Source organism: Sus scrofa, chromosome 8, assembly GCF_000003025.6.
Source record: "Sus scrofa isolate TJ Tabasco breed Duroc chromosome 8, Sscrofa11.1, whole genome shotgun sequence".
Classification (NCBI taxonomy): domain Eukaryota; kingdom Metazoa; phylum Chordata; class Mammalia; order Artiodactyla; family Suidae; genus Sus; species Sus scrofa.
In genome coordinates, this window is record NC_010450.4 from 96307117 (window position 1) to 96331043 (window position 23927).

A 23927-nucleotide genomic window follows, 5' to 3' on the forward strand; every position below is an offset into this window, starting at 1 on the left:
AAGGCCTAGAGAAGCCACACCAAAGACTCACCAACATGAATAGAGTAGAACCAGGAACCAGATACTGAAGAGGTGGTTCTAAGTATTTACACCTTCAATGTCCAAGAGTAATCTTCTGAATTTTAGAGTCTGAAAGATATTTAACTATGAGCTGCAATCTCAGTTTACTCTTCTATTCCACCTGACACAAGGATGCTGGGAAAGCAACGTGGTTAGCTTTTTCCTCTCAGCCAGTTGAAATCTATGTCCTAAGTTTAATGATGGAGTATTGATCTGTATAGTATAAATTGATTATCACTCAGTTATCTCAGTAAGTTCATTACCAACCATTAAAAGGGAGACAGATTTCTGTAGCTTCAGAGGGGCAAGAGCTAACAGTAACTCAGCAGCCTTTTTCTAACTCTTAGTCAAAAATCTTATATTTTGCAGGTAATTCTCTGAGTGATAGGTAATTCTAAACTTGCCTTATTTGTATATCTGAGCTTTATCCTTGCTACCATCAGTGTTGGTAAATTACATCATCTTGACAATTTACCTGGGATACACTCATCAGTAGCATATCCACATCAAAGCTGTACATTTCTATATTAAAATTCCTCTAAATGAACTTTTGCATATTGATTTTTTTTTTTTTTTTTTTTTTGCTTTTTAGGGATGCACCCACAGCATATCGAAGTACCCAGGCTAGGGGCTGAATTGGAGCTACAGGTGCTGGCCTACGCTACAGCCATAGCAACTTGGGATCTGAGTCCCATCTGTGATTTACACCACAGCTCACAGCTACACCGGGTTCCCAACCCACTGAGCGAGGCCAGGGATTGAACCTGCAACCTCATAGATACTAGCCAGATTCATTTCTGCTGCACCATAATGGGAACTCCTACATATTGATTTTTAAAATCATTTATTTTCTTCCAGCATATGCATTCTCATTTCTTAGAGTTTAATCTTAATAGATACTCTTCTTGCTCTTTTTGAAGTTTTGAATTATGTTCTATGGTATGGCTCTACTTAGAATTTTTTTTTTTTAGGGCTGCACCTGCAGCATATGGAAGTTTCCAAGCTAGGGGTGGAATCAGAGCTGTAGCTGCCAGCCTACACAACAGCCACAGCAACACCGATCTGTGCCATGTCTGTGACATATACCACAGCTCATGGCAATGCCAGGATTAACCCACTGAGCGAGGTCAGTGATTGAACCTATGTTCTCATGGATACTAGTCGGGTTTGTTACTGCTGAGCCACAATAGGAGCTCCTAGAATTTTTCACATAAAATATTTTTCTCTGAAGACTATTATTTAAGAATTTTCTTATGTTCCTTACCACTACTGGTGAAAATTCTGTGCCTTATTTTAAGTATGTTTCATTATAGTTTAATTGGAATCATGGATATGAACAAAGATTTGGAATGTGATCAGATCCAGACAAAATGTTTAGGATGCCCATACTCTAAAACTCATTTTCTACTAAAATATTGGATAAATAAACTTCATTTTAAGCTTTATTAATGAAAGCAAGTACAAATTCTATTTAAGAAAAATAATAATGCTACTGTGGTTAATTACATGAACAATATAGCCTGACTGCTTGGGGTCAGATCCCAGGGCTACCGTTTACTACTTGTGCAACCATGGATAAGAGATTTAACCTCTCTGTGCCTCAGTTTTCTCATCTGTGAAGTTGGGCTAAGTAATCGTACTTACCCTATAAGATCGTTAAGAAGATCACAAGTAATGTAATGTACTTAGAATAGTGTTGATGTAGTAAGTTTATTATTCCTGCTCAAACCAGTAATCATGAGTCTATTATATGGGATTTTTTACTTTTCTTTTTTTAAAATAATGTCTTTTTTTTTCTTTATTTCATATGGTTTTTCTTTATTTATTTATTAAATTTATTTTTTGGCCATACCCACAACATTTGGAAGTTCCCAGGCCAGGAATCAAACTTGTGGCACAGCAGCTACCTGAGCCACTTCAGGGACAGTGCTGGATACTTAACCCACTGAGCCACATGGCAACTCCTGGTTTTCCTTTTTAAGAAAATCTCTAGATCCCCATCATCATCAAAATATATTATTCAGGGCCTATGCTTGCGGACTTCAATTTCCCACAGAAGTTAGCTATGACTTTATCAAAGCCCAAGCTCAGTTTTGGAAGGTAACACAGGTTATGTTTTTCTCATTCTATTTCTTTCTCTGAATTATTTCTTATCTTCAACCAGATGCCACTTAAGGTGATAATCACAAATTGAGAAGCAAGTTAGAAGGAAAAGGCAATCTGACTTTTAGAGACCTATGACAGTTTATGAGCAAAATGAAGAAAGATCCAGACATTATACTTAGTGAATGCTCTGGGAGGAGAAAAAAGACAACCTCAGCCGATAAAGTTCAGTTACTACAGAAGTGTTTCCACATCACAGCACATCTGACCTTCCTCAGAGAGCTTTTTGCTACTTAATCCTTTCGTGGACATCTTAGGCACTAAAGGGGACAGCAGAATAAGCCATAGAGTTTCAGACAGAATAAGGTACAGTGATACAGAGAAAAAAAGAGGAGAATTTTTTTTTTTTTTTAAGAGCAAGTTTTCACAAATAGGTGATGGAAACAGGAATGGAGATGGGAAATGCTTAAGAAAGCTGCATAACCAAGGGGAAATATGGGACTAAATGCAGTGCTTATTAGATGGCAATAAGCACAATTCTACTCTGAAAAGAGAAACCAAAAGGGGGAAAAATCAGAGAATGTGTGGGAAAATAAATAGAAAGCACCTGAAAAGATAAACCTAGAAAGGAGAGAGCTTAAATTCACAATGTTTGAGAGAGATGAAAGGTTTTTTTTTTTTCCTTTTCAAGTTTCCCATGCCCTCTGAAGTCACTAAGATGCAGCAGTCTTTGTGAGATTCACGCCTCCAACCCCACCCCCACCATTTAATACTTACTTATATTCAAATAGATTGCAGATCACTCTTATGAGAAACTTGCCAATTCACATTTCTAAAGTCTGCCAGAGATGATGTCTTGGAACCGTGTCTTAGGGGTTGACTGTTGGGTCCCACAGCTTTTGGCTCTCTCTGAGTAGCCATAACAGCAGGGGGCAGGTTGGAAGTTAGCTCACCAGGTTACAGCCAAGGGCTCAGATTACCTCCTCAGGCGACCCAGTTGGCTTTGCTTTCTTTGTGGTGCAAATTTAATGTCTAGCCCCAGCCACTGTCACAAAGCTGCCAACAGCCAAAGGCTATCTTGGGTACTTCTATAGCAAGAGGAACTCTGCACAGTTTAGCATAGAGAGTTTCATGGCTTGCCACAGGGAGGCTCAGGATTAGAACCGGTGTCCTAACTCAAAAGGCACTTTCAGTAGGGAGTCAAGATTTGTGGAGTCTAATCATGGACTTGTAAGGATTAGTAAAAAGGTTTCATTTGCAGCCCCCCCCCCCCGCCCCTTCTTTTCTGCCTCTGTTAGATAATGACATTTTCTGTTGTTCCCCACCCCCCACCCTCTCCATCCTCCCCTCATCCTATATCGTCTTGGAAGCTATGATGTTTCATTTCTTTCAGTGGTTTCTGATAATTAAAATACAATGGGATTCCTCAAACACATAGGAATAGAGTGAATAATATACATTTCTCAGTGTTATTTATTGCCTAGCTTTATCAGATATAAATAAATAGCCAATTTTGTTCCATCTCTGAATGAGGAAATCTTATACAGTATATCATTTTACCTACACGTGTTACTGTGTATCTCTAAAAGAAAAGGACTCTTAAAATATATACATATAGAAAATTACACGTACGTATATATAATACAGTACTATTATCACACCTAAAAATATTATCTCAATATTATTAAATATCCATTCAGTGTTCACACTTCCCTCATTGTCTTCACTTGTTTTACAATTTTTTTTCTTTTTTTATAGTTTATTTCTTTGAGTCAGTCTCCAAATAAGGGCCACACATCACAATTGTTTGATAAGTATAGTAAGTCTCTTCCCCCTCCTGGTAACTCTTCCTTCACTCTCTCTGTTTTATCTTATAATTTCTTTTTTAAGTGAAGAAACTTGTTTTTTTACCTACTGAGTTTCCACAGTCTAAATTTTGCTGATTTCATTCTCATAATGTTTTTTAAGAAAATATGTTCCACTGTCTCTCATGTTTCCTGTGAAATTGTAGTCAGATCTAAGGGCTTGAGCAGATTCGAGGCTTTGTTTGTGTGTGTGTGGTGTTGGCAAAATGGCTCCAGGAAGGTGTTCACACGTCTGTCAGGAGACACATAATGTCTGATTGTCCCTTCTTATGACCTTATCAGACATTGATGGTCATTACTATCAGTAGTAATGACTGATACTATTTCTAGAATCAGTGGTTAATTAGGGACTACAAATGATGATGTATTTTTCTCTGTGCTTCTTTGTTTATTAGCTGGAAAGTTTTTGTAGAAAAATGACCTCCCCATCAAATCCTTAGTTATACTGAAATGCAGACCATATAGAAAGGACAGGATACATTCTTTTTTGTTGTTGTTTGCTTTTTTAGGGCTACACCTGCAGCATATGGAGATTCCCAGGCGAGGGGTCTAATCAGAGCTACAGCTGCCAGGCTATCCCACAGCCGCAGGGATAAGGATCTAAGCCTCATGCCAGTCCTTAACCCACTGATCGAGGCCAAGGATCGAACCCACAACCTTGTGGTTCCTAGTCGGATTCCTTTCCACTGTGCACTGAGGGGAACTCCCAGGATACCTTCTTAATTCTGTCTCTTTATTAACCAAATTTTAAATTAGCCAATTGGTCCTCAGCATCCTCCAAAGGTGATGGATGGGCTAGGAGTCCATATTTTTGGGAGAGAAAAGGAGGAATCTCACTATGAACTAATGGATTTAAACATGAATTGTAAGCAAATAAATAAAGTGGTTTAAGCCACTAATTTTGGAGTAGTTTATTACATGGTAGTAGATCATTACAACTGTCCCCTTTCATTTAAAGAGAAAACTTTGTGACTAGAAGTGTTAATTAAAGCATTTTGGAGAGTTCCCTTCATGGCTCAGTGGTTAACAATCCCGACTAGGATCCATGAGGATGCGGGTTTGATTCCTGGCCTTGCTGAGTGGGTTAAGGATCCAGTGTTGCTGTGAGCTGACCTACACGGTCAGTGACGTGGCTCAGAACCTGAGTTGCTGTGGCAGTGGCACAGGCCGGTAGCTGTAGCTCTGATTTGACCTAGCTTGGGAACTTCCATATGCTGTGGGTTTGGCCCTAAAAACAACAACAACAACAAAAAACAAAGCAAAAAATAAAATAAAGCTTTTTGCATTGTCCTTTCTACTGCATCCTTGAGATAGCATTCCATCTCTGATGGGCATGTGGCACTGCCATTAGTTTAGTAACTGCTCCCCATTTTATGTCCATCCATGTGCAGCAGCTTGCCTGATCAGTCCATGTTCCCCTTACGTCTTTTTTGGCATCACTGCCTCGTGGATCATGCCTCTTGAGAGTCAGCCCCTTGTCTATAGCCAGATTATGTATTTTCTGCCATTGCTTCTAATTCACTGGTGACCCACTTATTTCAAATCCAGTGTCCAGGAGGCTCTTTCTTTGAAGATAGAACTTTAAGCAAAATTGATCAGTCTCAAGTTCCTGTCATGGCTCAGCGGAAATGAATCTAACTAGCATCTATGAGGCGCAGGTTCAATCCCTGGCCTCACTCAGTGGGTTAAAGATCTGGCACTGCCATGAGCTGTGGTGTAGGTTGCAGATGTGGCTCAGATCTGGCATTGCTGTGTCTGTGGTGTAGGCCAGCAGCTACAGCTCTGATTTGATCCCTAGCCTGGGAACTTCCATTTGCCCTGGGTGTGGCCCTAAAAAGAAAAAAAAATAGGAGTTCCCGTCGTGGCACAGTGGTTAACGAATCCGACTAGGAACCATGAGGTTGCGGGTTCAGTCCCTGCCCTTGCTCAGTGGGTTAACGATCCGGCATTGCCGTGAGCTGTGGTGTCGGCTGCAGACGCGGCTCGGATCCCGCGTTGCTGTGGCTCTGGTGTAGGCCGGTGGCTGCAGCTCCGATTGTACCCCTAGCCTGGGAACCTCCATATGCCGCGAGAGCGGCCCAAGAAATAGCAAAAAGACAAAAAAAAAAAAAGAAAAAAAAAATAGAGCAGTCTCTTTCATTCACACAGAAGTCGTGGCTAATTTGTAGGGTAATTCTGATATTACTGGAACTGTTTTCCTATCTGAATGATGATGATGCATTTGGTATAAGGCACTTATATACATATTTCTTAACGATCAGTCTCTGTCTTGGAGCCTATGGATTGATGGTGAGCCTAAATGGAGTAATATTTGTACAGCAAAATTTTAAAGGCTATACCGAGAGACTTCTTGAGTCTCCAGATTTCCAACATCAGTAGTTAAGACATGACTAGATTTGTTTACTAGCTAAGTGAATCTCACCCACCAGCTTTCAAGCTTGGCCAATTCTTTCCTGCAAAGTACTTTAAAGGCATCATCTCATCTAACCTTCCCCAAACTTCTATGAAATAGGAATTCTGATTGCAAACAACAGTGTACCAGCACCTATTGGGTCACCTGCAAATACCAGAGCTATAAATAGTAAATTTAAAATGTCCAGGAGTTTGCTCCATTGACTCTTGCACATCATCAAAGTTTGTTGGACCCCTGATTAGGCACTATGGGGGCTACTAAAAATGCATAAAACAGAACTTGTAATTTTGGTGGCCTTAGCCCTTCAAATTGTTAACTAAATGGATGATACATGCGATTGCTCTGTGGACATTCTCACACTTCTGGTATGTAGAAGATTCCCAGAGGTGAAAAAAAAAAAAAAACAACGAAAAGCTAATCCCAGGCAGAGGTGCTGAGAAAGGGGAACAGAAGTAAGAAGCCAAAGCAGAAAGAAGGTTCCTTGACCTAAGATTTATCCATATACCATAGTATATATAACTTAGGCCAGAGGGAAATAAAGTCGACTTATATTCCTTTCTTCCTTTCATCCTTCCTTCTTCTTTTGGGGGGTGGAGCTGCCCCTGGGGCATATGGAAGTTCCCTGGCTAGGGGATGTATTGGAACTGCAGCTGCCAGCCATAGCCACAGCAACGTGGGATCCGAGCCTCATCTGCAACCTACACCACAGCTCATGGCAAAGCTGGATCTTTAACCCACTGAGCAAGGCCAGGGATCAAACCTGCCTTCTCATGGATACTAGTCAGGTTTGTTATTGCTGAGCTACGATAGGAACTTCCTATATTCTTTCTTGTTGTGTGTTTTATTGCAATACCAAAGATTGTAGCAATGAAGGAAGAACAAGAAAAATACTGAAACACAACAACAACAATATTTTGACAGGCTGCTCATCCCCTTCACAGTAACATTTTCTTTGGTCATGTTGCTAATGTTATGCTTGGGAGGGAGGGTGAATGGGGGATGCAGGTAGTGAGTAGACCCAGGAACAGTTCTTAGAAATCCTTGATCAAGTTCAGTAGCATCGGGAGTTCCCTGATGATGATCTAGTGATTAGGACTCAGCACTTTCACTGCTGTGGCCTGGGTTCAATCCCTGGTCTGGGAACTGAGATCCCACATCAAGCTGCTGGACATCCTGGCCAAAATAAATAAATGAATAAAATTGTTTAAAAAAAAAAAAGTTAAATAGCATCTTGCTAAACCTCAAGCCTAGTAATTTATACACACTCTTCTGTCCCTGGTTCCTTAGCAAAGAGAGGGCAGCTTATAGCTGAAGAGAAAGCTCACATAAAAAGACTTCATTACTTTTACAAAATATGCACCCAAGGACATTTACTAGTGTACTGAGAGCTATTATCATAAATAATTAAAACTAAACTATTCTTCTCTAAATAAATATATAAAGTACACTGGTGATTCTGAACACTAAACTTTCTCAACATACTGCTTTATAGACTTAACAATGCAAGAAGCCACTCAGGCCATTAAATTCATACTCCTGGTTTTTCCAGAGAGATTTTATAAAGCAATTTGGATGGGCATAAGAACTTAGGACATTGAACTCTTACTTTCTTTTTTCCCTATAGTAATTATTTACAAGAAAGTGAAAATGTTTATAGATATCTTTGCAGGAAGGACCCTCAGAGCGGTATTTTACGTAAATACTTTAACTCCCAGTTCAAAAAGCCTGCACGTCAAGCAACACGACATTTCTCAAACATCATTGCCATCATGGAAGCCACTGTGATTTGTGTTGAGTTTCCTTCTGGAATCTTCTCTACTCAAAGAATATAATATAATGAGCCATCTCAATGTGACCAAAAGGACTTCCTGTGCCCACTAACCTAATATACATTTTCCTTTGTTGCTCAAAACACTGAATTGGCTATCCGGCAACTGCTTGGCTTGCTCCTATTTTAGTCCTAGAGGAGACTGAGGTCTTGAAAGTGAAAAGCTATTTTGGAGTTAATGTCTATATTCAGGATTCTCCATATCTGGTTGGTCAACTTCCAGGCTTATCCTGATTTGAGTCTTCTAAAGAGAAGTAGCTTTCTGGGATTCTGAGGTATCCCCAAAAAACTGAGGTCCTCTAGAGTTAACCTGACCCAGTTTAATCCTCAAAACTAAACTTTATTCAAAAGCAGTTTACTTGGAGCTTCTGTTGTGGCTCAGTGGATTAAGAACCCTACATAGTGTCGTGAAGATGTGGGTTCAATCCCTGGCCTCACTCAGTGGGTTAAGGATCCAGCATTGCCAAGGTTGCAGATGCAGCTTGATCTGGAGTTGCTGTGTCTGTGGTGTAGGCTGACAGCTGCAGCTCTGATTTAACCCCTAGCTGGAGAATTTCCATATGCCATGGGTACAGCCTTAAAAAGAAAAAAAAAAAAAAAAAAAAAGCAGTTTACAGAGAATCTAATAAAAATCTAGATTTTTATTTCTGGGGTCTCTTTAAGCCAAACTAGAGCTCTTTTTCCTTCATCCCTCTTAAATTTTTAAACTCAGGAAAAATCTGTGGAAGAACTTGGGCCCTTTATATTTTGGCTGTGCTGTCTAAAGACTGGTAAGCACTTATGTGGTCTTCAAATCAAAAGAATTCACACCAGATTTTAGGAAAATTCATGTCAAATAAGCATCACTATCATGATAGGTTAAATTAACAACTAAAGGGTAAGTGAAAACATTTGAGAAGATTGAGAGATAACTTCATTTTATATATCCTGAAGCTTATTATCAGTAATCAGAGATAGGTATAGCAAAACAAAGTACAAGATTCATTTTGCCTAAATTCTTAAATTCATTCTCTATCTGTTTCTTCACGAAAATTGCAGTTATTGTGGTCTTCTGACTTCCCCTGTTCCCTTCCACTTTAACCATGTCACCCACCTTCAGCTTGAGCAGGATCAGTATCCAGGATATTCAAATACATGTCTTAAGTCCACCCTCTGGTTATTCTTTCTCTGTTTATTCTTTTTCCTCCCCTATCAAATTCTAGAGAAATACATAATCCCAAAGAGGCATTTGAGTTTATTAAATATATAAAATTGGCTCAATTAAAATGTCCCATTTGACAGATTTGTATTACAACTTACATAAGATGGTCTATCATCCATTCCATCACTGGTTACATGTAATAACAGGAAAATCATCAAAAGGTGGCTGGCCAGAAGGAGGCAAAACCATGAGGATACATACTTAGAAGCCATGAAGTAGGCAGAATGAGATTTTTAAAGACATTGAAAGACCTTCTCAAGTCAGACTATCTTCCATTACTGTTCCTACCACAGCCTGTTTCCACTACCGTGTTTGAAAATGTCATATCACCCTCTTTTTGGGGTAGAGAAGCTTAGAAACTACGTGGCACCCATGTCATCACTCCTAATTCCACTCCCAGGCAGACAGCACTCATCAACCATGATTTTCTGTTTTGTTAAACTCAGATTTCCCTTACAGTACTTCTCAATGCACTACAAAGAGCCACTATCAACTTTTGGTTTTAGCCCTCTAGAAGAAACTATTTTCTGTTCTGAGATTAAGACTTTGAAGTCTTAAGAACTAAATGAAGTATCAGACACAATGTCATTCTCAGGCATAAAAACTAAGGCTCAAATGCTTACATTATGCTAAAATGTGAAAACATTTGGTAGAAAAAGAAAGATTGGGGCATAAATTTGGAGCAAGGGGCAGTTTTCTGTAAAATATCCTAAAAAAGGGAAGATTAGACTGCAATATGAATAATCACTCCCTCTGCTATCTGTCTGCTGCAGATGAAGTTTTCATAAAGCAGTAATTTTTCAGAAAGAAAACACTAGACTTTCAATCCACTTGTTATCCTATTTTACTTAATCAGAGACTAAGATATAATATATTTTTTTAATAAATATTTGAAATGTGGACAGAAAGGAGAGACCAGGAAATAATTTTATTTTCAATAATAATTTTTCCATTCTCACCTCTCCTGTGAAGTTTTTCCTGTTCTACAAATGAGAAAGTGAAGAAAAGTGTTGAAGGCTAAGTTCAGAAGGCACAAAACTATAACACAAGATGCATACATAAAGACTGATTAAAATAAAATCAAAGAATATTAATATAATAATTACAACAGCAAAAATTTTGCTATCAGGGAACTGATGGAGGCTGCATGTTCCAGTGTTTGAAGGTAGAAATCTGCGATTTCGGGGACTGCTTCTTTCTGCATTCTGGGTTGGGACAACGAATTGGAATTTGTCCTTAGGTCAAGTTCTCATTTCTGTTCAGGAAGTATCGCTTTGGTAAATCTTTTATTAACACAAATGTAAGGCCACTTGAGTTAATCCATTTGGGCTGCTATAACAAAACACTATAGATTGTATAGCTTATAAAAAACAGAAATTCATTTCTCACAGTTCTGGAGGAGATGTCCAAGATCAAGCAAACCACAGCATGGCCATGTTCTGGTGAGGACCCTCTTCCTTGTTTGCAGCTAGTGCCTTTTCACTGTGTCCTCAAGAGGAGGGAGGGGTTAGGGGGTGTTTCTGGGGGCTCTTTTCTAAGGGCACTAATCTCATTCATGAGGGCTCCACTCTTATGACTTAAGCACCTCCCCCAAGCCCCACCTACAAAAACCATAGGTTTTAACATAAGAATGTGAGGGGAACACAAACCTTCAGACCACAGTTTCACCCCTGAACCAGCAAGTTACACAAATGCAAAAACTATCAAAGCTCCCACTGTGGTTCAACAGGTTACGAATCCATGAAGATACAGGTTTGATCCCTGACCTTAGTTGCAGTGTAGGTCACAGACAGAGCTCAGATCTGGCATTGATGTGGCTGTGGCTGTGGCAAAGGCTGACAGCTGCAGTTCCCAATTTGACCCTACCTGGGGAACTTCCATATGCTGCAGGTATGGCCCAAATAAATAAATAAATAACAACCATCAGTGTTCTGCTTAGCAATTTAAATTAGTTCATTATCAGAGATAGGTAATGTCTCTTCAGAGTAGAAAATATTTTCCTCCATAGTCTGAATTTCAACAGCCCAATGCCCAATAATTATTTCTTTCTTCAGAGACTTGTGGTTGGCCTTGTCCAAGCATCTGTTCACAAGGAGATCAGGAAATAAGATTGTGGCAAGAAGGATATTCAGGTTAACTTTCCTCTGGTTTATGCTGAGGAAATAGAATTCCAAGAAAAGAGATGAGTATGTATTCATGCTACTTGGATTGTACACAGGGCTGGCTACACAATCTGTGCACCCAGTGCAAAATCAAAACATGGAGTCCCTTGTTCAAAAAGCAAGAAAAAAATGCCATTCAAGGTACTAAAATATAAAGCTTTTCCTTCCTTCTATTGTTTCTTTCTCTACCTCTCACAATGTTTTTTGTTTTTTTGTTTTTGTTTTTGTTTTTTGTCATTCTGCCTTTTCTAGGGCCGCTCCCACAGCATATGGAGATTCCCAGGCTAGGGGGTCTAATTGGAGCTGTATCCGCGGCCTACACCATAGCCACAGCAATGTGGGATCCAAGCCGCGTCTGTGGCCCACACCACAGCTCACAGCAATGCCAGATCCCCAACCACTGAGCAAGGCCAGGGATCCAACCCTCAACCTCATAGTTCCTAGTCGGATTCGTTAACCACTGCGCCACGACAGGAACTCCTCACAACGTTTTTTATTTGCTATTTAATGTCACACTCTCTCTGGCACTGAGGTATTCATTAGCAAGAGCAGATCCTTACCAGGAGTAACAAAGACTCTCTCCTTGGCCAAACTTTAGAATCCTTTGACCATCTTCTGGACCAGGCCTCACCTATGGCCCCCAGGCTTGCTATATTGCACAGTTGTAGCAAGAATCCCCATCTTAGATACCTGATCATCCTGGCCTGCCTTTAACAAGAATCCTGTAAAGTCAGTATAACAAATCCCACTATTTTGACACCTCCTCTTAGTAATTTTCTACCCACGGCCCCCCTTTACTACTCCTTGGCTGTAAATCTCCAAGCGTCCATGCTGCATTTAGAGTTGAGCTCAGAATCTCTCCCCTGTTGCCATAGTCCTGAATAAAGACTTCCTTGCTGTTTTAACAAGTGTTGGGATAACTTTTTCTTTAACAGTTATGGTGCTACAACTTAGAATCAGATTCATCAGCAGATCGCTGGGCTGGAAGTTCTCCCTGGTTCTTTGTTTCAAATGGAGACTTATTCCCCAACTCTCAGGCTGGAAATTTGTTTCCCGGCTCCTTGTGAACCCTCTTTATTCTCTCTATTTGATGCTGCTTTTCCCATAAAAACTTCTCAGTTGACTGAAACTCCCTTCTCGTACTCTTGCTAACTGCATGCTCCACCATTACTGTACTAACTGTCCACTTCCTTTCTTGTTGGCATGATTTTAGAAAAGATAATTTGGAACTAAGCATCTCTCAGAATGGCCCATCTAAGGCCTCTCCCTTTCCATCATTTCTCTTCCTTTTGCCACCTTCACTCTTCCTTTCTTTCCTTGAATCTTTTGATATGTCCACCTTCAAACATCTGCCTCCTCCATCCATCTATCCACCCCTGTTAGTCCTTCTCCTTCCTCATCTAGGTCTTCAACTCCCTACAGTCACTAGAACTTTAGGCCCCTTGCCCTCATATGAGGCTCCCAAGGAGCCTGGGAACCCCTGGAAGCAACTACCTGAGACTGAAAAGGGAAAAAAAAAAAAGGACTAATTGTAAACAGACCGGATATTTTATTCATTCAGATGCACTTTGGAGACATTTCAACAACTGACTGACATCCCCTCAAGTTTCTCACCTAAATTCATTCCACAGCCTCCTTAAGATTACATATCAGGACAAAAGAAAATCTTAACATTCCTCCCAAAAATATTGTAAAATCCTTTGACTCTCTATTGAGTAATAATCTTAAGTTGCCTCATTTCCTAGAAACAATTCAGCTAAAAATACAAAGTACAGCAAAGATGAGCCCTGACTATTTCACATAAACCAATGAGTTTACATTATTTTATCAGACTCACAGCTACGATTTTGGAATAGAAGTTATTTGGTTTCTATTTGTGTCTGTACTTTTAGGTATGTATATATGTCATGTATATGTAATATTTTGCTACCTCTGGAAGGTATTACCAAATTAATTTACAATATCCTATGAAGTAGCTCTTAATTTTGTTTAGAGATAAGTAAGCACCTATATAAATAAAATTTCTAAAACTCTCAAAAATATAAAAACTAACTCAAATGTTTTTGAAGTTCATGTAACTTGAGTAAATCTTTGATGAATAAGATTAGTTTGATATCACTGGTTCAAAAAATTACTTTTTGGAGTTCCCATTGTGGTGCAGTGGGTTAAGAATCTGACTGCAGTGGCTCAGGACATTGTGTATCCCCTGCCCAGCACAGTGGATTAAAGAATTCAGCTGTATAAATCAAAACTACTGTGAGGTACCACCTCACACCTGTCAGAGTGGCCATCATTCATAAGCCCATACTTAACAAATGCTGGAGAGGGTGTGGAGAAAAGGAACCCTCACATGCACTGTTGGTGGGAATGTAAATTGGTATAACCACTATAGAAAACAACATGGAGGTACCTGAGAAAACTAAATATAGAACTACCATATGGTCCAGCAATCCCACTCTTGGACAAAACTTTCCTTGAAAAAGACACAAGCACCTGCATGTTCATTGCAGCACTATTCACAATAGCCAAGACATGAAAACAACCTAAATGCCCACTGACAGATAAATGGATTAAGATGTGGTATATATACACAATGGAATACTAATTAGCCATAAAAAAGAACAAAATAATGGCATTTGTAGCAACATCGATGGAACTGGTGACTCTCATACTAAGTGAAATAAGTCAGAAAGACAAATACCATATGATATTATTTATATCTGGAATCTAATATATGGCACAAATGAAACTTTCCACAGAAAAGAAACTCATGGACTTGGAGAACAGACTTGTTGGAGAACAGGTTGTCAAGGGGAGGGGGAGGGAGTGGGATGGACTGGGAATATGGGATTAAAAGATGAAAACTACTGCCTTTGGAATGGATAAACAACGAGATCCTGCTGTACAGCACTATATCTAGTCACTTGTGATGGAGGATAATGTGAGAAAAAGAATGTGTGTGGTGTGTGTGTGTGTGTGTGTGAGAGTGACTGGGTCAAAGTAGAAAAAAAAAAAGAATAAAATCCATTGATCCTTAAAAAAAAGAAAAAGAATTCAGCTATAGGTTGCAGCTGTGGCTCAGACTCAATCTCTGGCTGGGGAACTTCCATATGACTGGGGTGCAGCCATTGAAAAACAAAAACAGGAGTTCCTGTCATGGTGCAGTGGTTAATGAATCCAACTAGGAACCAGGAGGTCGCGTGTTCGATACCTGGCCTTGCTCAGTGGGTTAAGGATCCAGCATTGCCGTGAGCTGTGGTGTAGGTTGCAGACGCGGCTCGGATCCTGCATTGCTGTGACTCTGGCGTAGGCCAGTGGCTACAGCTCTGATTAGACCTCTAGCCTGGGAACCTCCATATGCCGCAGAAGCGGCCCTAGAAATGGCAAACAACAACAACAACAACAACAACAAAACCTTTTCATAGTCTCAGCATTAAGTATTCTTTTATTTTACTTGGGTTACTAGTCAAATATGGTAATATTACAATCTACTAGATATTTAAGATTATAAAAAATTATAAATTCAACCTAGGAACAAATGAACAAGTAAGGATGCAGTATAAACTTTTGATATCCATTATCTATTACTTCATGCATATCAAGCACAGCAATAAAACAAAAAACCCATGTATTTAACTTTTACAAGTTTTGCTTTTGTGATACTTGCCTAACATGCATATGCTATAAAAATAGGTAACAGGTAAATAACTTGAAATGATGACTAACTTGGTTTAATAGTATGTCTACTTGAAAATAGTTCCCAAAATCTTTTTGGTAACTTGTAACCTTAGAGCTATGATAAGTTCAGTAACAGATATGTGTTAAATATATAGATCATTTCTAAATAAGATAAATTACTGAAATATTCATTATTAAGCATAAATTTACATTTACATATTTTGCCCTCTTATATGGTACAAGAGAAGCTAAATGTATTTGGGTCTGTTAATGCTCTTTTTGCCACATGGAAAAGGACTATGGGGAGGTATATACTGACAAAAATTATGAGATGGTGTGATGGTTAATTTTATGTGTCAACTTGACTGTATGCTAAGAGATATTGACATAACTGGTAAAACATTATTTCCTGGTATGTCCGTGAGGGTGTCTCTGGAAGAGATTAGTAGTTGAATCAGTAGACGGAGCAAAAAAGATGTCCATCACTAATGCTAGTGGGCCAAAGAGGGCTGGGAAAGAACAGAAGTGTGGAGGAAAAATGAATTCCCCCTCTTTATTTGAGCTGAGACATCCATCTTTTCCCTTTTTTTTTTTTTTTTTTTTGTCTTTTTAGGGTTGTACCTTTGGCATATGGAAGTTCCCAGGCTAGGGGTAGAATTAGAGCCACAGCTGCCAGCCTATACCATAGCCACAGCTATGCCAGATCTGAGTCGTGTCTGCAACCTACACCACAGCTCACAGTAACACTAGACCCTTAACCCACTGAGCTGGAAATCAAACCCATGTCCTCAGGGATACTAGCTGGGTTCATTACTGCTGGTTCCTGGTTCTGGTACTTTTAGACTCAGACTGGGAGGTACACCATCAGCCACTCAATGCTCAGGCCTTCAGACTCAGCCTGAGTTATACCAATACGTTCCTGGTCTTTAGCTTGTAGACAGCAGATTGTGGGACTTCTAGGCCTCCTTAACTGTTGAGTCAATTCCTATAATAAATCTTCTCTTATATATGTCATGTATATCCTACTGGTTCTGTTTCTCTGGAGACACCTGACTAATACAAATTGTATATTCATAAAATTTGCTAGTCTACAGAGTAGTGGTATGTGACAATCATAATTGTTTACTTCGTAATTTTCTCTGCCAAAAAAAGATTACTAATGGCTAAGAATCATAATAAGTATATGTAAATAAAGTACTCCAAATAATAAGGGTGAAGAAAAACAACTTTGCATGAAAGGAATGCAAGAAATGTAGGATATAGTTTTGTTAAGAACAAAGAATAATTTTGTACTAAATTAAAAGACTGGTTGCTCCAATATGAGAAAGAAGAAAAGTATAGCACAAAAGCTGAATGAATATGAAATGTAGAAAGTTTGCCAAAAAGAAATCTTACCTCATGTGGTCAAAGCTGGCTCAGACTGGATGTGTTTATAAGATTTTTCTATAAAAAAAATAAAAACAAAAAACCTTGATATCAAAAGTATACTGATGCAAAGCTAGAATTTGTTTTTTTTCTCTATTAAAAATGATAAAATTTTCTTGGATTATTGATCAGCTTTGAATAAGAGATTGTAGAATGTTTTTCTCTACCTTTTTTGTATCATGCTTAGGAAAACAAGATTTTTTGTCTTATCAGAATAATTTTTTGTGCTTTATGTTAGACTTTATCACATCTTTGATTACTTAAGAGGACCAAATCTTCTCACTTTTTAAAAGAACTAAGGTCTTTTTTTTACAATCATGTGACCTCCTATAGTTACTTTTGAATTCTTTTGTCATTTTAGTTAAATAGATGGCTCAAAACTGTTTCACAGTGATCTATGATCTTACTTAATCATGTCCAAATTTTTTGACATTTTTGACTATTTTGCCTCCCCGAATTAAAAAGTAGATGAAATCTTGACATTGACCTGACTTTGAGATTTCCCAGAGGGCCTCTGGCAAATCTCAAAGATTTTGTCCTTTTACTTTGTAAAAAGAGAGATATTAAAAAATAATTAGGTTTATTGTATGTTGAATGACATGAAAATTGTTGTCAAGTAAGAAGGGATGCTTAACTTTCTCTAGATTAAATTTATATGGGTAAATGTCATTAATTTAAATATTTTAGAAATTATGTGAAGTTTATAGAAACTTGTCAATACTCTTGCTGTCCATGATATGTCCAGTATAATGTTATCAGTCATAATTTTACTACTTTTTTTTTTTTTTTTTTTTTTTTTTTTGCTTTTTAGGGCCACACCTGTAGCATATGGAAGTTCCAGGCCAGGGGTTGAGTTGGAGCTGCACCTGTCAGCCTGTGCCAGAGCCACAGCAATGCCAGATCTGAGCTGCATCTGTGATCTATGCCACAATTTGTGGCAATGCCAGATCCTTAACCCACTGAGCAAGGCCAGGGATGGAACCTGGATCCTCATGGCTAATAGTCAGGTTCTTAGACTGCTGAGCCACAATGGGAACTCTTCAGTTATTATTTTAAATATTGTATGCCACAGAAATAACCAAATTCTCCAGTCAGATGAACTCATGTGAAGATTTTTAACCATGGCCATTTTAAGTGTTTTGTTATCCGCAAGTAATTATTGTTTTACTTTGATTTTTCTAAATTTTTATTTATTTTATTTTATTTTTTGTTTTTTTAGGGCCTCACCCATGGCATATGGAAATTCCCAGGCTAGGGGTCAAATCAGAGCTGCAGCTGCTGGCCTACAGCACAGCCACAGCAACATCAGATCCAAGCCAAGTCTGCGACCTATGCCACAGCTCATGGCAATGCCGGATCCTTAACCCATAGAGCAAGGCCAGGGATTGAACCTGCATCTCAAGGATCCTAGTCAGATTTGTTTCTGCTGACCATGGCGGGAACTCCCATATTTTTTTGAAAGTTGTTTGCAATTAACTACAGGTCAGAGTTCTTCATCTTCAGTAAAAAGAGATACTCAGAAACACATGGGGAAAAATGTGACATACTCTGGGATATGGGCTTCTCACTACATATTGCACCAAATAATTAAGCACTAAATATTGCTTAAATAACTTTGGGACCATACCACTGAAATGACTGAGAATTTCTAGAACTAAAGTTGAGAAGCTGACAGATTCATAAAACTGCCAACCTAATATCAAGCAGGGGAAAAACTAATTACACGGGATTGAATGATCTGGTTAAGGATAATTGTGGCTTTTTCTCTAGAACTTGGCTGGTTCTTTAATGTTCTATATTCTGATATAACATATCCCATTCTGTTTTCTCTCAAGCTATGCAAAACCCACAATAATTTAATAATTATATTTTTATAAAAGAAATTGAACATTTATTTTTTTCTCCCTGCCTGATTCCTCCAGAATTAAGAAATTCTTAATGAATATTTCCATGGCAAAATAATTATTTGCATGAATTCAATTAAGAATCTGTCCTTTTTGTAATAAAACATAATTGTAAGTATTAGTTACATAGGAGTTCCCATTGTGGCTCAGCAGGTTAAGAATCCAACTACTATCCATGAGGATGTGGGATCGATCCCTGGCCCCACTCAGTGGGTTAAGGATCCACTGTTGTCGTGACCTGTGGTGTAGGTCACAGATGTGGCTCAGATCTGGTGTTGCTGTGGCTTTGGTATAGGCTGGAGGTTTGGTATAGCTGCAGCTCCGATTTGACCCCTAATCTGGGAACTTCCATATGCCACAGGTGCAGCCCTAAAAAGAAAAAAAAAAAAAAGTTATATAACCAATCTTTGACTAGACTCTCATATTTGAGAATGGTATGAATGAGTCAGACATGGCCAGATAAAACTAGACAGTTTTAAGGAACTAAGATTGACTTTATGGAGTCAAAGCTCACAAAGACTTCTTGGGAAAATTAGCCTGGTACTTGACTTAGACGGTTCCTGGTCTTACAGGTAAGTAAAAAAAGTCACTTCCTAACAGGTCCAGGAACCCTAAGATATTTTGAGGACCTCAAGAATAGAGGAAATTTCCTAAATCGATAGGTATAGCAGGCAGTTTGGTGGTGAGTTATTGGTTTGGCTTTCTAGCTTCAAGAGATTTTTAGAAGTCTTTTGAGATTCCTTATTAAAAGTTCTAGCAGGAGTTCCCAATGTGACTCAGTGGTAACGAACCTGACTAGTATCCATGAGGACATGGATTTAATCACTGGCCTTACTCAGTGGGTTAAGGATTGGAGTTGTTGTGAGCTGTGGTATAGGCTGACAGGTACAGCTCCAATTTGACCCCTCGGCTGAGAATTTCCATATGCTGCAGTTAAGGCCCTAAAAAAAAAAAAAAAAATGTTCCAGCAGAAAAGATTTGTTTTTAACTTTTTTTTTAGGGCCTCACCCATGGCATATGGAAATTCCCAGGCTAGGGGTTGAATCAGAGCTATATGTAGCTGCTGACCTATGCCACAGCCATAGCAACATCAGATCTGAGCCAAGTCTGTGACCTACGCCACAGCTCATGGCAATGCCGGATCCTTAACCCACAGAGCAAGGCCAGGGATCAAACCTGAAACCTCATTGTTCCTAGTTGGATTCATTTCTGCTGAGCCACAGCGGGAATTCCTTTTTTTTTTTTTTTTAATTTTTTAAGAAAAATTTTATTTTTAATTTATTTTTATTTTTTATTTTTTTCAGAACAGATTTTAAAAAGCCTTTGTGGTCAATTACATTGTTGCTGAAATTATGTAAATAATCAGGCCCGTTCTACTGAGACCAGATTTATTTTGTAAATAAGAACCAAAAAGGAGGGTGACTATATAGAGAAATTTTGTTTCATAAACTATAGGGAAAACTTTAGCACTCTTATGGGTTATCAGGTTTGGGTCCTATTCATTGTCTGCAAGGTTTTGCTCTCTACCTATAAATTAAATTGGATCCTGCTGTATTGCAGACTGTATCAGTCCTTAATAAATTTTCACTTCTTCTAGTTCCTCCAATACCTGGCTACAACTCTCCAAATTAGTGCTTCAAATTTTTCTCCCACTTGCCTGCCTTAGAGCCACCAAGAACTAGAATCTAACTGCCCAGATCCTTATTGGAATTCTAGTTTGTCTTGTCCCTAAAGAAGCCCTGTAAGATGAAGTTGGATGTTGGGAAACCTTTGCACCTGGAGCTGCTGCTGTGTGGGCGACTCAGAAAGTTCTCTAGAAAATCCACATTTTCCATGCTCTGCTTCAGGAAATAATCAACTGTGACACTGATGTCTAACAGAGACATTCAAACTACAAACCAGGAAATTCAGCATTACCACTTCTGTCCTCACTCCACCATCTTAGGAAGTTTCAAGCCCAACTGGCTGCCCTACTACCAAGTCTCAACTGAGAGTTCAGCTAGTCCGTAATGCACAAAAAAGATTGATAAGAAATGGATTTATATTGCCTAAGGGAAGAAAGAATGTGTCTTCTTTCTGTGAATGAGAGGCGGGATTGACAAAAATTCTCCTTGACCAAACTTTACAGGCTCCTCTGAGCCTTTTTTTTTTTTTTAACCACACCTTGGCTTTGGCCTTGGCCCCCATCCTTGCTAGACATGTATAGCCCAATTGCTAGAGAGAAATCCTGACTCTTGATATCTGATCAGATTTCTCAACTCCCACCCTTAACATCTGATCACCATCTCTTCTCAAACCCTTAAACATTTGTTAAAGCAGTCAAAAGTGGGGAAAAGGAAAAGGTGACAAAAAAAGAAAATATACTAGACCATTGCAAAACCATGTCTCTCTCTTTACAAGGCTATTGAGTAAGCTGTTTATATAGGTTTTCCAAATATTTTGTTTTTTGAAAAAAAAAACTTGCAGATATAGTTCAATGAACTTTCATATATCTGTCTTCTGGGTTCATCAGTTAACAGTTTGTCAAATTGTCTTTCTCTTCATATATATATAAAATTTTATTATTACTTTTGATGAGCTATCGAAGATTATTGAGTAAACTACAAACATCAAGATTCTTTACCCCTAAATAATTTTAATATGTATGTCATAAATAAATGACTTTATATTTCATAGCTACATACAGTACAATGTTCATATTCAGGAAATTTAACATTGATGTAGTACTATATAATACATATATGAATTTCTCCAGCCACCTCCTTAATATCATTTATAGAAAAGGATAACTATCTTTCTATCCAGAATCTAATCTAGGACATGCGTTTAGTTCAAATGTTGTGTTTGTTAGTCTCTTTCTCTCTCCCTCTCTCTCTCTCTCTCTCTTTTTTTTTTTTTTTTTTTTTTTTTTTTGCTTTTTAGGGCCACAAATCAGCATATGGAGGTTCCTCGGCTAGGGGCTGAATTAGAGCTACAGCTGCTGGCCTACACCACAGCCACAGCAATGCTGGATCCGAGTGGAGTCTGTGACCTATACCACAGCTCACTGAAATGCTGGATCCCAACCCACTGAAAGAGGCCAGGTATCGAACCCGAATCCTCATGGGTCCTAGTTGGGTTTATTATCACTAAGCCACAATGGGGAACTCCTGTTAGTCTCTTAATTTGGAACAGTTCAGCCTTTCATGAAATGAACAGTTTTGAAGAGTATGGAGCCAATTATAGTATGTCCCTCAATTGGAGTTGGTCTGATTCGTTTTAATGATTAGTTTTAGGGAACACATTTTTGGCAGGAATACCACTCAGGTGATATTGTGTCCTTCTCAGTGCATCACATTGGGAGACATAAGGTATCAGTGTGTCCATTCTTCTGTGCTCCCTCTTGGTTAAGGTAGTGTCCACCAGGTTTCTCCTCTACAAGGTTACCATTTTTGCCTTTGTCATTGTAATTTGTGGGAAAGTACTTTGAGACAAAATAAATACCCTGCCAAAGTTGAACTCAATGGTTTTAGTATTCATTGATGATTCTGGGCTGAATCAATTATTTCTACGATGGTTGCAAAACAGTTATTTATTTATTTTTTTATGGCCATACCCAAGCATAAGGAAGTTCCTGGGCCAGGTATTGAATGCTAGCCATAGCTGGGAGTTATGCAACACCCACTGCACGAGGCCAGGGATCTAACCTGTGCCTCTGCAGCTGCCCGAGATGCTGCAGTTGGATTCTTAACCCACTGCATCATAGTGGGAATTCTAAATGATAATTTTTTTAACTCTACAATTTCTTTTACTAAATGCTGTTTTAAAATGTAATGTTTTGTAGCAAATAAATGCATTCTTTATATGGCAGTTATATCAGAAATAAATTTGTATTATGGCAGTTAAGGTGAAAAAAAAGTGCATCACATTTTTAAAACTCACATAAAAAAAGACATAAAAAAGGAAATTAAAGGGGTATGGGAAAATGGACAAGTATTTCAGTTTTCTTTCCAAAAAGCAGAAACTTCCTTTGGATGAAAGCAGTCATCTAAGATTATACTATTGTTTAATATGAAGAGATCTATCTCTAAGATAAGGATTAAGAGAGCGCAGGAAACATTTTAAAGAAGTCTGATTATAAATAACCAAACTGAGGATAAACATCAATTGGTAACAATTAGGGATTAATTTGGTTTTTACGATTTCTTTAATTTTAGGTATTATCTTAAAAGGGAGTATGGTATTTTTTAAATTGTATTTAACTGTTTTTCAAATGTACCCTTTATTTTTTCTTTAAAAAATTCGAGTGTGCTAATATTTTTTCTTAGCTTCTTACACTTAAAGCCTAGTTAGACAGTGACTCACAGAACTAAGGGGTCATTATTCATGTAACAGCAGGATATAGTAATTGCACATAATAAACTAGAAAGAAACATCTTCAGATGCTGAACTTGCAAAAATAAACATATTAAGTGAGAAAGACCTTAACTCAGTGGTTCCAAACTTTGATAACACAGAAGAAACACTTTGGAGCATTTAAAACACCCAGGCCCTACCTCCACCTGGTTATACCAGCTTTGCATGGGTATGTTGAACAAGTTCCCCAGGAAGTTCTAATGTGCAGCCAGAGTTGAGGACTACCACCTAAATCCATCACCTACTGAGGAAATGATTAGATCTCAGGCTGGTTAAAGCTTCCTACCTGCTTCTCCATTGCTTTTTTCATCCCCGGCTAATATATTTTGCTCTTTACAAAGCACCTTGGGATTTGGCTAGAGGACCTCTTTCTGCAGCTGTAACCAGTTTTCCTTTCTCTCATAGTTCCTCCCTTGAGGTAGGACAGGATAAATATTTCTATTTTTCCTGACTGCTCTCCTGCAAAGAGATTCTTTCATTTAAAGATTTTTTAAATGCAACAAATGAATGAAACAATAAAACATATACTGCAGAAATTGTAAATATCATGAAAGTTTTAATTAATTCTTAAAATATCCATTGATTATTGAATATACACAAAATGTGCCTTGGTTTTTTGTTTTGTTTTTTTTCCTTTCCCAATCTCTAGTGTTGGAGAGTTTCTTCACGCAGAGGTCTTAAGGATCTTCAGTATCAGGCAAGAAGTATAATGCTTCTCTAATGCTCGTATATTTGCTTTAATAGGTACATAATTGCATGCAAAATGGCATGCTTCTTTTCATTTGAAAAACTGTGCCTGATGAGTTTTATGGCTTCATTTCAACAGAACCCTGCAGAGCTCAGACAGGTGCCTTGTAATCTCCTTCCCTCAGCCCTTTGGCAATGCAGTAACC

At 38.4% G+C, this 23927-nt stretch overlaps 1 protein-coding gene across 4 annotated transcripts in view; it reads right to left on the minus strand.

The window, feature by feature from the left end:
- JADE1 (jade family PHD finger 1) overlaps window positions 1–23927 on the minus strand; it is a 355916-nt gene that overhangs the window by 98900 nt on the left and 233089 nt on the right. For all 4 annotated transcript variants that reach the window (XM_021100682.1, XM_021100683.1, XM_021100680.1 and 1 more), the window contains one exon: window positions 16706–16753. The gene's annotated coding sequence lies outside the window, so the exon portion shown is untranslated. The remainder of the gene's footprint in view (window positions 1–16705; window positions 16754–23927) is intronic.